General features: G+C 36.4%; 1 long non-coding RNA gene across 1 annotated transcript; it reads right to left on the bottom strand.

Annotated features, from left to right (window-relative positions):
• Positions 1–240: 240 nt before the first annotated feature.
• LOC131041650 (uncharacterized) lies at positions 241–15,729 on the bottom strand. Its single transcript, XR_009105051.2, has 3 exons — positions 15,572–15,729; positions 15,338–15,407; positions 241–526 (listed from the first exon to the last, which is right to left on the bottom strand). It is a non-coding gene; the product is annotated as an uncharacterized LOC131041650 (long non-coding RNA).
• Positions 15,730–17,204: the final 1,475 nt, after the last annotated feature.

The following is a 17,204-nucleotide window of genomic DNA, read 5'->3' as shown; positions in this document are numbered from 1 at the left end:
TGACTCCGGGTACACATCTGCATTCTTATTTCATCCTTGTATTTACAACTGTTCATTGTTTAATCTCAATTCTGCAATCTTGTTATTAGTTCATACTTGCATTTTGGGATTAGGATTTGAACTTGCATTACTTTATCTTACAATTTCAACAAGGGAATAGAAATCCTAATAGATATCCCGTGGCTCTCTCTTTCACAAAAAGAAGTAGCCAATTGTGTGATATCTCTAGGCTCTTTCGTATTTCGTAATGTGTGTCAAAAGGTAGGATTAGGGCATGTTAACCTAGTCTCGCTTTTTCCCCTACACAATAACTATAGCATTCAATAAATGTAAGACATAAGAGTGAAGCACTAAAAAAACGCAAGACTAATCACACCACGAGTATTAATTATTTAACTAGAGCATTCAATAAATTGAAAATATAAAAGCGTAATACTGAAAATTAAGTTGCATAAAACTTGCGCCTATCGCCCGATGTGTATGTGAAAGCCATTTAGTGATAAAAAAGGGCGAAAAAACAACGGACCTGCATACAAAGATACATTATAAAAGATGGTTAGGGACAATAATAGTAAACATTACAACGCAACTACAATAAACAAAGTTGTTCCATATTATGCAACAGGTTGAATGAAAAATGGCTAAACATCAAGCACATATATGACATAGTTACAACCAGAAAGGTTAATCTGAACAAATAATACCAAAATTAATATCAAGGAGGATCATTATGTGATCCCTGTCCACGCAAAAGACCATCAAAAGCCAATCCTTGTCCACGTAAAAGATGGAGGTGTGACTGGGTGGAGAAATCAATGAACCCCATTAGAGAAGACTGTTAACTATAAAACCCTTAAAAGTGTCATTTTTGGAATCTGTACCGATACAGACAGACCAAACGGCCTCCCCTAGGGAATCCAAAAGTTTGTCCAAAAGGGTACTCGGATCACCAAAGCTTTTGGGGGGTCCTTTGAAGGTTTTCTAAATAATTGCACAAAGACTGGTAAGGTAGGGCTAATAGGGGCTCTAGGGCTACTAGGCCTAAGAAATAGGAAGAAAAGGAAGCGATGAGAAAATGGAGAGAAACCAATTGAAGAACCACTTGAATGGAGATGAAATATTTACTAAACACCCCCCGAGACCCCTACAAGTGTGAGTTGGAGGTTTGGATGATCTAATGGTTGGATTTACTGTAGTGAATCCTAGCCATGCTTGAGAGCAACTGCAAAAAACAAATTGATAGGGAGCACTCCAAGGGAGTTAGATTGTTTGACTTGTTAATGGATAAGTGAAGAGTGTTGGAAGCCCACTAAAACATCCTTTACCTACCTATTGAGCAAGACGTAACTCTTTTGTGAGGATCTCCCCATCAAAGTGGTATCAGAGCCAGTTAAGCTTTGGGAAGAAACCAGTTCATGTCAGAGACTAAATAATAGGAAAAAATAGCCTTGGGATGGTGACCAATGCAGAGTTAGCCAAAAAGGTAGAAGATCAAGAGGAAGAGAATAAACTCCTCAGGGTAAGATTGCAACAATTAGAGAGCAAACTAGGCGAAGTTGAAGACAAGACTGAGAAGGCAACAATCAAAATCAACGAAGGGAAGGGTAAAGAAGTAGTAGAAGAGGATGGCACACCTGAACCAGATCTTATTCTACCTGAAGAACCTTTCCTTAGAGCCATCAAAGCCTTAAGAGGAAAGTCCCTAAGAGTGCCACTTTTTGTGGAAAAATGGAACCAGAAGTGGTCATGGAATGGATGGAAGGATTGGAGAATCACTTTGAATGTGATGGAATTAGTGAAGCACAAAAGGTGAAGGTAGCCAAATCTAGATTGAGAGGAGCAGCCTTGACTTGGTAGAAGTTTACCCAAGAGGATAGGCAAAAGGAGGGTAAGAACCCAATTGTCATTTGGAAAGGAATGTTAGCCAAGGTGAGAGAAGCCTATATCCTTGAAGGCTATGAAATTCAATTACACAAGAGTAGACAAAACTTGAGACAAAGAGAACTAGATGTGAGCAGCTACACTGAGGAATTTCAAAAGTTGTGTCTAAGATCTAAGGTGGTGGAAGATGAAAGCATCAAGGTAGTCAAGCATTTGAATGGTTTGAGATGTAATATACAAAAAGAGTTAAGTTTGTTGTGTCCTAGTACTATCCACAAGTACTACCAATTGGCACTCAAGGTGGAAGAGAAGAGCAAAAAGAAACAAGAGCAAAGCAACAGAGGTAGAGGTAGGGGAAGAGATGGCAGAGGTCAAAGAGGTAGCTATGGTAGAAGAAGTGTAGACCAAAGATCCCAAGGGGAATCCAAGCTGGTAGAATAGAGTGGGGATTCCAATAGCAAGAGCGACTATAGATGAAGGGGATCTAGCAACTCTAGTAGAGGAAGGTCTAGTGGATAAGGAAGAGGGTCATATTTTGCCACAATGAAGTGCTACAATTGTCATCAACTTGGACACCCAGCCTATAGATGTCCTGAGAAGTCTTCTTCATCCCACGGAGGTGAGAGGAGAGTAAATTATATTCAGGAAGATGTAACAAATATGAAAGCATCAGAAGTGAGTTTAGATCTTGGTAGGAGAGAATCTCGTGATGATAAGAGTCTTGATCAAAGAACCGGTTAAGGAGGAACCTAACCAAAGAAGATCCTTGTTTAGGATAAAATGCAAGATTATAGGTAAAGTGTGTAGAGTGGTGGTGGATTCAGGTTCCATTGATAATATAGTGTCAAAAGAAGCACTAAGTAAACTCATCCTGCAAAGAATCCCACATAGTGATCCTTATAGGGTTACTTGGCTCAACAAGGGGCAGCATGTTCTAGTGAATGAACAAACTTGGGTGGAGTTCATTGTAGGAGGCTACAAGGACAAAATCTAGTGTGAGATCTTGTCAATGGATGCATGCCACCTACTCCTAGGTAGGTCTTGGCAATTTGACAGAAAAGCAATACACCATGGGGAAAACAATGCCTATACTTTTCAAAAAGATGGGATTACCTATAAAATTCAGTCCATAAGAGATCAAGAAGAGAGTGGATCTAAAGGTTCCAATGTGTTGCTAGTTGGTGAGGAGTTTATTAACACTCTCAAGGAAGGAGGAGTGGGGTTTGCACTTGTAGTGAAACCAAAAGAAGAAAGCAAGGATAAGAAAGTATGCATTCCCAATGAAGTGCAGCAGATATTAAATCATTTCAAGGACATTATAAGTGATGGAACACCTGCAACCTTGCCTCCTCTACGTGCCATAAGTCACCAAATTGACTTCATACCCGGAGCCTCTTTACCTAATAAGGCAACTTACAAAATGACACTGGAGCAGAATAAAGAGGTAGCTAAACAAATCCAAGAACTCTTGGATAATGGTCTGATAAGGAAGAGCATCAACCCATGTGCAATTCCCACCGTTTTGGCACCAAAGAAGGGAGGTACTTGGAGACTTTGAACTAATTCCAGAGCCATCAACCAGATTGCATAAGCGAAAGATCTTAATTTCCCACATTTGATCACCTTCGAACTGATTGCATTCAAAAAGAATCACACTTAGCTACAAGAGGAATGCTCAAGGGCACTCATGGAGGCGACCATCACATGTTTGCATCTCAATGTGTCAATAGGAGGGATGGTCATTGGAAGAAGAACGACTTCAAAAGAAATAGAGATTTCAGACCTCTTGTTGTTCACAATTCAAGGAAGAAGCCAAGGGATCTTTCATGTATTTGTTGCTTCAGATGTGATAAGTTTGGACACTATGCTAAAGAATGTTAGAATTTGCCCAAGCAAGGAGAAGCGAACCTGAATGAAGTTGCAGATTCAAAGGATAAAGAAGACTTCATCTTCATTTCTGCCTTATCTAGCAATGTATCAATTGACAGCAACACTTGGTTGATAGACAGTGGTGCATCCAGGCATATCACAAAATACCGAGAGCACCTATCAGACTTAATGGAGAAAGAGTCCAACCTTCATGTGGTAATTGGTGATGATGCTCGATATTAAGTAAGAGGTTTTGGCAATACTTCTTTAAATTTAGAATCTAATATCTCCTTACATCTTAGTGATATTTTATTTGTTCTTGGACTTGAAAGAAATTTAATCTTCATATCTGCCCTAGAAGATTAAGGTTATCAAGTAGCATTTTTTGAGGGTAGACTACTTGCATGGCCTAAGAAATCTAGTTTTAAATCTACTCATGTTATTGGAAATAGATATGATAGTTTGTATAAGCTTTCAATTCACTCTATTCAAGCACTCATTCATGAGGCTCCCGAATCTAGAGAAATTTAATCTTCATTTCTACCCTAGAAGATAAAGATTATCAAGTAGCATTTTCTAGTTTTAAATCTGCTCGTGTTATTGGAAATAGATATGATAGTTTGTATAAGTTTTCAATTCACCCTATTCAAGCACTCATTCATGAGGCTCCTGAATCTAGCGAGCTATGGCACAAAGGGCTTGGTCACCTTCACTTCCAGGCACTTCCCTCACTTGAAAAGATGGTTAAAGGTATACCTAAACTTAGTCATTTTCATGATGATACTTGCAAAGGTTGTGCATTAAGGTAAAAACACTAAAAATCCATTTCATAAAAATGAAAGTAGAGCCAAGGAAAAATTAGCACTTGTTCATTCTGACTTATGTGGACCTATGTCAGTTCCTTCTCCTAGTGGATTTATATGCTATGTTACATTTATAGATGATTTTTCTAGAAAGACTAGGATTTACTTTCTAAGATCTAAAGAATCTGATGAAGTACTAAGTAGGTTCAAAGAATTTAAGACTCTAAAAGGATTAAAGTGTTAAGATCTAATAATGGAGGTGAATACACCTCAAGTAGTTTTCATGACTTTTGTGTAAAGACGAGAATTAAGTGGGAGTTTTGCATCCCCTACAATCCTCAACAAAATGGTGTGGCTAAAAAGAAGAATAGAGCCATTGTTGAAGCACCTAAAGCTATGATTCATGATCAAGACCTGCAGACTTTCCTATGGGCCGAAGCATCTAAGACTGCAATGTATATTCAGAACATATGCCCTCATCGTGTTCTGAACAACATGACTCTCGACGAAGCCTTCACTAGAGTCAAACCTGATATCAGTCACCTAAGGATTTTTATTAACCTTGTCTATGTTCATGTGCCAAAAGAAAAGAGATCTAGGCTAGAGCCATCCAGGAATAAAGATATCCATGTTGGATACAGTGAGTCCTCCAAAGCATTTTGTGTCTAAATTCCAGGACAAAGGTACATTGAGGTAAGTAGGGATGTTATGTTTGAAGAAAATATTGCGTTTAAGAAATCTAAAGGTTCTCTTGTCAATAATGATAGAGAAGTTAATGATAATCAAGATATGGATATTGATACTAACCCTAAGATTCATAGGGAGTCTATTGAGCCTCTCGAACCTATTGAGCATGGTGATTCTCCTGAGCCTCTAGATCCAACTGATGGACCTAGAGATATTGTAGTTAGCAAGAAAAGACAACTTTGGGTTAGGAGCGAAATTCAAGAAGCAGAAAAGTTTACAAATCCCCAAGGAACATTTAGAGAAAGTTAAAGACGTCATAAATTCTCAAACTATGTTGCAATGATGTGCAATATAATTGAGACCGAATCATCAAGCATAGAAGAAGCTATGAACCAGCAAGCATGGAAACTAGCTATGGACGAAGAGTATCAATTCATCGTCAAGAATGATGTCTGAGATATTGTGCCTAGACCTAAAGGTAAGTTTGTTATTTCTTCTAAATGGTTGTTTAAAATTAAACATGTTGCTGATGGTAGTATTGAGAAATATTTAAAGCTAGATTTGTAGCTCGTGGTTAAACATTTGCTCCTATTGCTAGATATACTTCTATTAGAACTATTATAGCTATTGTTGCACCTAAGGGTTGGAAGTTGCATCAGATGGATATAAAGACTGCTTTCCTTAATGGTGTCATTGAGGAAAAAGTCTATATTAAGCAACCCAAAAAATATGAGATTCATCATTAGAAGTAAAAAAGAATTAGCCATTGAATTTGAAATGAAAGATCTAGGTTTAATGCATTACTTTCTAGGGTTAGAAGTATGGCAAAGATCTAATGAAATTATCCGTAGTCAAGGAAAATACACCATTGATATATTGAAAAGATTTGGTATGCTGGATTGTAAACTTATGCTTACTCCTATGGAAACTAACTTGAAGAAATTGAGTTTATCTGCAGCTAACTCTGATTTTGCAGATCCATCGGAGTACAGGCAGTTGATTGGATCCATGATGTATCTAATTAACACTAGACTGAATATTTGTTATGCAATGAGTGCCCTCAACCAATTCATGAACAAGTCGAAGCATGTTCATCTTATTGCAGCCAAGCATATCCTGAGAGATTTGCGAAGCATAGTTGGCTATGGGTTGAAGTATCCAATCAACACTATCATCACCTTGGAGGGCAACTCTGATTTTGATTGGGCAGAAAGTGTAACTGATAGAAAGAGCACTTCTAGAATCTGTTTCAATTTGGGTTTTGTAGTGATCTCCTGGGCCAACAGGAAATAGTCCTCAGTTGCATTAAGTACGGCAAAAGCTGAGTACATTGCATCAAATGTGGCATCAAGAGAAGCAATGTTGCTTCGCAAGCTTCTTGTTGGGTTGTTTGGACAACCTTGGGAACCCACAATCATTCATTGTGACAATCAGAGTTGTATTAAAATGTTTGCTAATCCAGTGTTTCATGACAGGTCAAAACATGTGGAAACTCATTATCACTATGTTCGTGATATGGTAAAGAGAGGTGTCATTTAGCTTCAGCACTGATGAGCAGATTGCAGATGTTCTCACCAAGCCTTTAGCTCGTGTGTAGTTTGAATGCTTCAGAGAGAGACTTGCAGTTGTTGAGAACACAGCTCTTGCTGAGAGGGAGTCTCAGTCTCAAGTGATGCACTAACTTGCATCTAACACCCTCTATGAGCAATGCATGGTGACATTGAATCCTTCTAAGGGAGAAGGTTGAGGTGAAAAACCACCTCCACACTCTACGAGCAACGCAACCAGCAATGCAAGATGGATTTCATGGAAAGTTCCATGATGTGTTATTACAATAAGGTGTGGTCACTCGCTATAATCCTCCCTAGCTAAGAGGGAGTGTTGAAATTAATAGCCAAATCAGATTGGTTAATTTAAATTTTAAATGACAATTAAAATTTAAAGCATATTGTAATATCTTAAAGCATGGTCCTATAAGCTATATGAGGGGGGCAAATATAACTTGAAATTCACATGATAGGTCAAGACCTATTTCATGAAAGTTGTAAATGTAACGTGCTTAAGGTTATTGTATTTTGGCGCCGTGTATCTTGACTCCTAGCCGACATGGAGAAACAAATGGTTAGTCTCCTATAAAGGCAATATGAACTTCATTGTGAATACACACATTCATTTTCACAGCCATTAAACAATTTGCTTTGGCTTGGAGATTGGGCGAAATTATTGTGTATTCTAAATTTCTAAGCATCCAAATCTGCCACTCAGACCTGCGATTTATGTGCCATTTCTGGGCGACTTCAAGCAACAAATTGTGCCTTGTTGATGCACTAATTTAGTTAATCTGCTAGGCAATCTTATCTGAATCTACAAGGCGAATTTGTAGTTTGTCTGGACTGCAATCTCTCTCTCCTAGTGGTGCCAAAATCTCAAACGAAAAATCAGGTTTATACATCAGCATATCACAGTGACTTGAATTAGGCAAAGTTCTATCCTAGATTGGTGATTAATCAGATAAGTAATATGATCTTCATTGTACTTATAATTTTGCTCATGATAAGGATTTTGATCTGGATCTTTGATGTTGGGTATTTCCTCCGAGAGGGAGGTTTTCCCTAGGTATTCTGGTGTTTTATGTCTCTTGTGTGTTTGCATTTGACTTGTTTCTGAGTTTTGTTAATCTGATCACTAAAAATTAACAATAATTACTATAGCTCTAAGCAAAGCTTTGAATAAAAGGTCATGTACAACACAGCAGAGACGTAAAGGGTAGTAATTTTCAAACCATGACAAAGTGGGTTCAAGTGGGTTCTATAGATTATGGTTGATAGGTGTTCGACAAAATATCTGAAACAAATGTTCTCATGTGGAATGTAATAATCAGGAGCTATGTACTGGATTAGGAGCTTTTCTACAAGGCAAGTCAATTCATGCTTTCGTGATTCGAAATGGGGCTATGTTGGATGGTTGAGTGAGTAATTCCCTAGTAGTTATGTATGCTAGGTGTGGGAGTATAGGAACTGAGCGGCTCCTGTTTGACAAAATGTATAGAAGAGATGTGATCTCATGGAAGGCAATGATTGGTAGGTATACGGAGAATGGACATGCCATGGAGGCCTGCATGTGTTAATTTAAAATTTTGGCTACAAGATTATTTGGAATATTCTCCTAAAAAGTAGAAGCTCTCATTTTTTAGCGTAATTAGCCCCTACAGCTTAGAGATAATTTGTGTCGGGACCACCAACTTCCTTAAAAAATCTAGGTGTTCTCACACCTAACTTGGAAACTGTATCACAATTTAAAATGAGTTGATTAAACAAAAATAACTATTAAAAGATCAAACGTAAAAATACAATTAAAATTTTGACTCTTAAAATGAGTTGTCAGTTGTAACAACCTAGAGTTGTCAATTGATTATTTAACTTCTGTTTCAATATCTTAGCGCTATGCTGAATTCTTTATCATGAGTTGATTAAACAAAAATAACTATTAAAAGATTAGACTTTAAAATTTGGTTTTATCACTACTATGTGGAGGCTCTCGGCAGTCCGTAGTAAGTCACAAGGTTTTTACTCTTCTACTGTGCTTTATAAGTGCAAATGAAGAAATGGCAAGAGTTGAGATTTACATTACAAAGGTTGAATGAAAATTAGGGTGGTATTTCAATTATCTATTGTAGGCCATCATATGCAAGGTATGTGGCGACTCTGTTCTCAAATGTTTGAGAGGATAAAACTAAGAATGTCTGGGAGCACTATCAAAATGAAAGGCTTTTCTGCTAAATTGTCTTGCACAAAAGCTTACATATTTTTTATTGTAATAGAAAGATAATACATCAGTTATTTTGCATATTGCAAGAAGAATGATGGGACTCGGTATTGTTTTGTTTCAGAAGTGTTATATGATGTGTCCTTCAACTAGGGGTGGAATATTCTATTAGAGGACTGAGAGTTTTGTTATGTGCACACCAAATTTTTGGGGGTTAAGCATTTTCAAGATTTTCATATAAAAATAATATGTATATTTTTATCTTAAAACAGAAATTAAATCCAGATAACAACAATGTAGACCTCTGCTTCATCTTGCTCTCAAGTGAAAGCCTGTACCTGTGATAAAATCTAGTGAGCTGCAAAAAGTATAAAAATAATAAAAATAAATAAAATCTACGATACTAATTTGGTGGATGGTTATAAAAGCCTTAAAACAAAAGAAGTTAAGAATGTGTTGTTTTTAATAACAATGAAGCAGATAACGTTTGAAGCCTCACTGTAAAAAGACAAGATACAAAAGCGAGCAGCTCCAAAACTTGAGAAAGGGAAATTGAAAGTAGAATATATGAATTTAAAAGACCAGCACCAACAAAAATAACACCTCTACAACACCATAATTATGCCATGATTGGAGTTTATGCAAAAAAATGGTCATGTCTGTTGAGACATGGATCAGCTAGGACTCGAACCTAGGACCTTCCATACACTGCTGGAGTGCTCTACCACTGAGCTACTGGCCCCTTTTGGACCAGTCCATCGTCGGTCTCGGTGTGGCTTATTTCCAACACCAACACGCCCCCTTAAGCCACACCTCTTGTGTGCTTGGGGCTCCTAGCCTGGACCTAGCTCTGATACCATGTTGAGACATGGACCAGCTAGGACTCGAACCTAGGACCTTCCATACGCTACTGGAGTGCTCTACCACTGAGCTATTGGCCCCTTTTGGACCAGTCCATCATCGGTCTGGGTGTGGCTTATTTCCAACACCAACAATGTTAACCAGATATTGGGGTTGTTTCATCAAATGCAAGTAGGTGGTGATGCCTAATGCAGTAACCAGAGCATGCACTGTACAGTGAAGCAAAGTATGAAAGATATCATGAGATTGGATACTTAATAGGAAGGTGGAGGAGTGATACTGGTAAAAATAGTTTACAGTAAATAGGAGAGTTATATAGAACAGAAAACATACAATACATACTTGATATATATGATATGCGCTGAGAAGTATGTATTATAGTACTGGTCCAATCAGTAAATATTTAGTAAATGTTAGTGAGAAGCGTAAGCATAAACGAGAGAAATCTTTTGAGGATGAGCAAATGCTTTAAGAATTGGGGTAAGTGGTCATTGAATTAGAAAATTACCAGCCAAAATAAAATTTTGGTATCTGTGGTATCCTCGCCGAAGCGAGACTAATCTTCTAGTGTGTACGACCCACTCACAAGGTAGCAACACACACAGAGTTAACACAGTCGGGGACTCGAACTCAAGACCATGGGGAGCATACCCACGCCTTAAGTTGCGATCCACGACTAGGCGAGATAGGACCGAAGCCCAGTATTTTACATTTCAATTTTACTTATACAGATTTTGGGAATAGTGATTTATTGCATTAGTAATACAAGATTTTGGGATTTTTTTCTTGCCGACCATCTAAGTCTTAAATATAGAACCTTCCATTGCATTCTAATGTGTTAATTACTTATGTGTTGTTTCTTTTTCTGTGACGAGCATGGATTGTTCTAAATTTCTAATACTCGTTAAGTCATATTTTTTCTACAGGCTCTTAGTCTGAATTCTGATACTGTTTTTCTTTTTCTCCAATCATTATCGTTCCAGAGGGCAATCCAAGGACTCCCATGGTAGCATTCAATGAGCTATAACAAAGTGTAGAAAAACACAAGTTAATGGAGAACCTAAGAAGAGGACAGTGGGATGAAATAGTGTGGACTCATACAAAATCATCCAAGCCAAGCCAATCTAAGGGATTGCTCACGATGTTTATAGTTATGTATTTATGTGTGTACCAGGTCTACTAAGGGATCATTCAAGTTCCTTTGTGCAGAACACGAGATATATTTTAGAGCCATTCAAATCCACGAGGGATCCAACTTGACCAAGGGCACCTGGTTGCAATGTGTCAGCTCCCTTGCCATCTCAGAATAGGCTCGGTATTGGACACAATACAAAAAAGTGGTAGATTTGCAAGTCTAGCATTGGGAGCCGATTCTAGGATCCCCAATTATCATCTGGGGCATACCCAAAAAAGGGATTTTGTGGAAGCCTCCGTCTAGCTCTTGGATTGCTAGGAGTCACATTAAATATGTGGGAGCTCTCTTGTCATGTCAAAACCTTCTTTGTATTGGACAGAAGTTATGAATGTTATGGATCTGCAGTTTGAAACTGGTAGTTACTTCTAGAATCCTCCAAAATCATCCATGCAAGGCCCAAGTAAGCGATCTGTTAGGTACCCATGTCTAGCTATTGGGTCGCTTGGAAGAGATTTTGACTTTTGAGGTAGTTGCCAACTTTCATCATATGTCTATCAATGCGTGGGAGTCAGACTAATAACTTATATAGGGGGAGTGTTTCCTTTGGAAGATTTCCCTCAATCACATGCATCTATAGTGTGAATTGTAAGTGAATACAATTGGTCTCTGAAGCAAGCTGCGGAGAAGTTTGGAATAGAGTATTAATACTCATCAAAGCATTATGACTTGTATTTGTGTATCCAAAACATGGATGCATAGACAAGGCATGGAACAATTTGACCGAACGCATCAAGGAAATGTTGATTGCATGGTATGAACAAAATGGATTTACATAGAAATAGGGCACTTAGATTTAGGGTATTAGCATAGACGTAACCAGTGACTTTTGAGGGTTTGAAAGTGGAAGCACAAGTTCACATTGGCAATAGGGCTCTGCAAATTATACTTGCTTGAATTCCATGCACGAAGAAGCTGGAATTAGTAAACAGGGCTTGGACGCGAATTAAAACAGTTAACATTGTCAAGTTGTCAATTAACATTTATTCCCAATTTGTATCGGAATGGAAGCTTGCAAATTGTTGGAAGTGGAAAACACTCTGAGAGGGGGGGGGTGAATCAGAGTGTGACAAAAATTTTAACGAGTTATACTTTTATGGACCTTGACAATTTTAATTCACAGTGTGAACAGATGGCTGAGACTTAACACTTTGAAGGAATACATTAATGCAGCATAAAGTATATCATTGAACCAACTAAAACATCTGATTCAGACCTTGTTTAACAAAATGGTATTAACATATTACACAAACTTGAAACATTAAAAATACTTTCAACATTGCATTACATACATCCAACTAAACAGAGTATGAGATAAAGAGGACTAAAAATGATGTATCAGAGCATACACTAGTAAACAGAATGAAACACGACAATGCAACATAACACAATATTTTGCATGAGTGGAAAACCCTCTTGGGGTAGAAAAACCACTCGAAAGATCCCTTATATTAATTCAAAAAGAGCACCAACTCAGTTCACATGTTTTAGAAACCACAAGGCCTCAAGGAGCACCAACCCCTCTTCTTCTCAATGTATATTTCAACTCGAGCTACAACCACTGGTGATTTTATGCATGCATTTTATTCTTGCAGTCACAAAACCATCAGGGATTGGAGCGAGAATATTTTATCAGTCTGTACATATGAAAATTTTGCAATAATATTCTTCAACACTATCCAATCTCTGAAAATATAGTTTCAAATCAATAAAATCTCATATACTCTGAACAGTATGATTTCAAATCAACAAACCCTGAACAATATGATTTCAAATCAACAAACCCTCAAATACTCTGTACTGTATGATTTCAAATAAACACTGAACAATATGGTTTCAATTCAATGAAGCCTCATATACTCTGTAACAAAAATAGAGTATTGATTCTCAAGAAACCCTCGACTGGTTCTGGTAAACTACGGCAGTTTAATGCTACCACTTTGTTCACACTCAAAACACGTCACTGTATTTCTCTGTTTTAATGTTAGCACTTTGTTCACACTCAAACTATGGCACTGTGTTTCTCCGTTTTTCTTCTCACAGACTGATTTGTCAAACTGTTTTATGCACACACAGAAAGAATCCCGTTTTCATCTTAAATAACCTGTTAACTTACAAGATTTGTAAACTGAAAAACAAATAACTGATTCTAACTGTGCAACGGAAACAGTAGAAACGGAAGACATTTTAATTTCCCAGTCATGAAAAACAAAAATAAAGCACAACCACTTCCTTATTTTTATTTTGCATAACTAAAAAATTCAAACCAAGGTAAATAGAATCTCTTAAATCATGTGTTTCAAGAACCATACCTGTTAAACGCAAACTGAACAAATAAACTAACCAGTCAACCGTTAATCTTTTGAATGAAACCATTGTTCGCACCATTCTCTGTAACTGATTCGAGCTCTGTAGCTCCAGCGGCACTGTGACTCACACGGCGTTAGGGTTTGACGGACTCCAAACCAAAACAAATGAAACGTCAAATGCAACTTCCAAGAAAAAACATTAACTTGTTCGATACAATAAGTATCATGAGGAATATGCCCTTTAAACCGTAGCAATTTTAAACCAAAGATGTCATTAACATAAATGCAAAGTCAGAGCTATCGTGTCACCAACATGGCTCCAAAGAACATGTTTTAAAAACACTTAACACGTCAGCCAAGTCAGTATGTCCGTGTATGCCAACACATCACCTTTTTCTTTCTTGTCATCGAGGACAAAAGTACCAAAGAGCAACACAAAGTGGGTGGGAGCATATGTCAAAACACAGAGGAGGATAGAGAAACTTGGTGGAATGTTTTAGAAATGACTGTACTCGCGAACAATAAAACAAAATGTAGAAGCATGCACAGGGCACCAAAGAATATTGATTGCCAGCTACCTAGTTTTTGTGTTTTTTAAATATTGGCACAATTAGAATCTGAAATCCTCAAAAATAGAGGACATAAGAAGACAGAATAAATGGGGACTTAAGTGAGGCTTCCGCTGTATGCGTTCATTGCTCTGATATTTGCCTTCATTCTTTCTAAATCGATTCCCATCTTTTTCTTTCAAAGACGACAATTTGCAAATTACCCGTGATGTGGATCGCAGTTCATGGCGGAAGCCGTAGAAGAGGCTCAAATGTTGCCAGAGGTTGAAGATGCAGAAGAGGAGCGAATGCATATGGACAAACTGTGTGCCATTGAAATCCCAATAGACAAGAGCAGGTGACGGCAGATAAAAGAGGTCGTGCTTTAATGGTCGAGTTGCTGCTATTGATATGTTGCAGAAACTGAGGAATGAAATTAAGGCTTCCTAAAGATAACTAGAGAAAACATATAGATTGATGGTGGAGCTCTGTGCAATAAAAACGGAAATAGTAATAGCTTTATAAAATAAAATGCAATCTACCTGCATAGATACAGTCAAAACAAAACAAACCCTTACATTTTTTTTCTGCAGAGGTCGCGAATGCTTCATAATGGAAATATTGAATCAGGTAAGTTTAAATAGATAAACAACCACCATAGAATAAGACAACAAAGCCAAGATAAGAGTGTCGAGCAGAAAAGCAGGAATGGCAAAGAACCCATCATGCAGTAAAATAGGGATGACAAAGTGCTTCCTTAAAAAAAAAAATTATCCAATTACGGAAGAGAAGAACAACTTTTGTAAATAATAATCTTAAAAAATAATCATCTATCCTTTACAATAAGTAAATAAATTTATTACAATTGATTGAAATAAATATTTTTAATAACTAATTAACCAATAAAAAAAATTACTATTGCCTAAGAGCAAGTACTAATAAATATTTACTATTACCCTATGTTCAAAATTTCTACCTAAACTGAACAGCAGCAGATGCATCCAGCAAGGTAAGCTTACGAAAGAGGTAAGCATACGAAAGTCTGTCTTAATGGAGAGAGAGCTGTGGAGTTTACGGTTCATGGTGGAATTTATCATTCCAACCATTTCAATTTTTAAATTCCACTCGTCAGAATAGAAAAATTGCCATGACTTCAAAGTTTGGTACTTTTAATTTTAAGTGTGAGGATCTATTATGCTTTTACATGTTAAAAGTTAAATTAACCCCTTAAAAAACTGCATATCTTCAGGCGAAAAAAGAAAATTTTCTAGAACATAAACGGATACTAACTTCTAATTGATTTAAATGCCATTAAAACAATACGATTGACTATATATATATATATATATATATATATATATATATGTCTTGCAACAATGCAACAAAATAGATAAAAAAAAAAGTGTGTAACAAAATCCATACCAGTGTGTTCTTTCCAATTCCACCCATTCTGATAGACAATGGCGTCGAAATAAATTTATTAACCATATCGCTGGAACAAATACACCAAGTTAAAGTTTAAAAGATTGAACTAACAGCGGATCACGCCAAAAACAATGGAAAACACAAAGGAGAACAGAGTAAAACAGAAAACAATGGAAAACACAAAGGAGAACAGAGTAAAACAGAGAGGAAAACAGAGTAAAATATATACACCTTCCCACATGGTTGCTGCATTTTGGAATATTATTTTGAAGCATTAACATTTCAATCAGAAGCTCAGAATTAAGAACGCGGCTGCACCAAGTCAATAGCTCGGGGTTTTAAAGGCTCCAAGTTCCTCTTTTCTTGAGAATTCTAGGGTTAGGGCTTCTTTTTTCCTTTTTTTTTTTTGGAATACACGTTGACCACTTTCTATTTGTCTATTGTATATAGAATACTTGCAAAGAATATTACTGTGTTGTCATGTAAGTATAGGCTAACTCAATTGAATTCATGCAAATGAAAGCACAAATTAATTTAGATTCATCACAACAATGGTAAATGTATGATAAGTTCTATACATTTTGGAATGGCAAATATATAAAAATGTTCAAAAATTAAATGAGATAGATTACAAATTTAATATATTTTAGAATAATAAATATATAATAGATGTGTGAGAATTAAATGAGATAGATTAGATATATAATTTAGAAAATGTGAAGAATTGAATATTGATGTTATATACATTATATATTTTTTATGATGTGACATTTTTGGCTTATTTGTTGTTTTATATTTATATCAATTATTATAGTATCTTAGTTGAATTCATGTTGTACAAGATTGATTTCAAAATACTAATCTAAGACATTGTTTGAAAACTAACAAGGTGAATCTAGCTAATTGTAAACTATTACAAATCTAGTTATCACTATCTCTAATGTTTGTTATAGCATAGGGACTAGAAGTATTGAAAAATACCTTGAGAGATTATTGAAGCACAAGGATCATTTTCTCCTAGGCCAACCCTCTTCATTGGACTAGTTCTACAATTGTTGATGAACATAGAAAATAATACTCTCAAGTGTGCAAGTGTTCTAGATGACTTTGATGTGATTTAAGGTTCCTTTTAGTGTTCCAAATTAAAATATTTCTCCTTGTAATGCTTACAATTTTCTTTCAATAATTGATATGTCCTAATTAACACACATTGAATGTCTTTGCACAACACAATATATAAAAAAAATTGCATAAATGTGTACTTAGTCCACTCATAACAATTGATAAAATAGGCAAGAATTACCAAAAAAAATATTAAATTTCTTTAAGGGTCAATTCCATGTGGCATGGGAGTGAACCTACATGACATAGGATAGACTCGAGACAAGGAAGACTTGGAAATATTAAGGTGGGGAATGCATGTATGACGATTTGTGCAACGATAGAAATGATTAATAGATGGTAATAGTGACTGTGTGGGAATAATTTTGGATATGGATAAGATAATGTGGAAGTATGTGTAGACGAAGATGGATGAAAGATAAGGTAATGAATCCAACTTCATGTGCAAGAATTTCATTTGTTTAAATTTAAGATATTCTACCAAAATAGGCTTAAAACTAACAGAGAATTGGCATGGCTATACTAACATGAACACATTTAAAGTATGTGAACACTCACACCTCTACATAGAAAGTAAATATCTAAACATAAAAAGACATGGGATCCATTCAAAGTAATGGGTCCAACTAAATATCTATGTGTGCTCCTCTTCATTAGTAGTTACTTACTATAATTGCCCACAAAATAGAGAAAAGATATGCAACAAATCACTTTTATAACAAAGGTGAAATTAAGGACAAAT

This window comes from Cryptomeria japonica, chromosome 4, assembly GCF_030272615.1.
Source record: "Cryptomeria japonica chromosome 4, Sugi_1.0, whole genome shotgun sequence".
NCBI classification, from domain to species: Eukaryota; Viridiplantae; Streptophyta; class Pinopsida; order Cupressales; family Cupressaceae; genus Cryptomeria; species Cryptomeria japonica.
This window is presented reverse-complemented; position numbering and strand designations above follow the sequence as displayed.